We start from the raw sequence: 1463 nt of genomic DNA, 5'->3' as shown, positions 1-1463 counted from the left end.
CCAGGCTCTCCAAGGAAGGAGGGTTGAATTGACAATAAGTCCGCCTCATCTTCTCATTTTTAAGGAGGTTAAGTCGCTTGTACAAGGTCACACAGCTAGTGGGTAGTGGAGCCATTACTTAAGCTCAAGATTGCAAGACCTGGAAGCCTGTTTTTTCTCACTGCTTTCTGGGAAACATAGGAGAAAAAACACTCTACATGTTCTAAGCATTCTTGTTAATTATAATTACATCAGTGGTTATTATCAGATCTCAGATTAAATTGCAAGGAGATTATTATGGATAAAATGACTCTGGCAATCATGAGAAATGAGTTGTTCCAGTACCAGGGGAGAGAGGGTTCGGAGGGAGTGGTAAGAGAAAATAAAGGGGACTATTCTGGACTTCACTGTGGAACAAACCTATATTTTCCTATGTCTGTCTTCCAGGCTATAGGTTTCTGACCCTTTGTCATGGGGGAAGAGTTACAGCAGCCTTGTTGGAGGATTAGCATGGAAGGGCAGTTCTCCCAACTAACACTAGCATGTAGATTCCAGGCATAATGCCAAGCGTATTTACAGAGATTAGGCTCATGTCACCTGCACAAGAACTTTTAAGGTAGGTGACTGTATCCTTTGAATTTCATAGATAAGGACATTGAGTCTCAGGGAGAATAAATGCCTCATCCGAGGTCACATAGTCAGTCTGTGGTAAAGTCAGAGTTGCACCCAAGTCTATCTAAGTCCGTATTCTGAAATCCTTAGCCCCAGGCTATTCCCTGGAGAAGGAAATGGCAACCCATTCCAATATTCTTGCCTGGAAAATTTCATGGACAGAGGAGCCTGGTGGGCCCCAATCCTTGGGGTCGCAAAGAGTCGGACACAACTGAGCACACACAGGCTATGTGTACACCTCCCTGACCCTCCAAGGTCACCCCTCACAGTACACACAGAACTGAATTAAGGCAAAAAAACCTGAACACCAAGTGGGTGGACACCATTTGTAACAGAGCAGTGGTGACCTGCTCCCAGGATGTCAATCTGGAGGACTCAGTGGAGGTGGCTTCCATCAGGTCTGGGGACAGCTTGGGACTTGAGCATCTCTCTACCCCAGGGATTCCTTTGTGATCTGTCATGTATTGCCCCCACCACACCCCATCTTGTGGGGTTTGTGGTAAGTCTTAAAACCTCATTGTTTCAGCTTGAGAGACCTTCGTGGCTTGCTAGTTAAGCCTTCCATTGTACACATGGAGAAAGAGACAGAGAGGGGAAGTGACCTGCCAAAGGTAATTCTCTTGGTTAGAATCAAGGGGAGGGCAGAACCCAGGCTTCTTTATCTTCTTCTCAACTTTGGAGCTAATATTTAATGGAGGCGGTATCATAGCCCAAACTCAGTGCTGCTAGAATTACTTCATCACTAAGAAATCCTCCCCAACCCTTACTTGTTAGCTTCTGAGATCATGGTCATGTTCATTTTTTATTTCTTG

The sequence above is a fragment of the Bos indicus genome, chromosome 7 (genome assembly GCF_029378745.1).
Source record: "Bos indicus isolate NIAB-ARS_2022 breed Sahiwal x Tharparkar chromosome 7, NIAB-ARS_B.indTharparkar_mat_pri_1.0, whole genome shotgun sequence".
In the NCBI taxonomy this organism is placed as follows: domain Eukaryota; kingdom Metazoa; phylum Chordata; class Mammalia; order Artiodactyla; family Bovidae; genus Bos; species Bos indicus.
Note: the sequence above shows the minus strand (reverse complement) of the source record.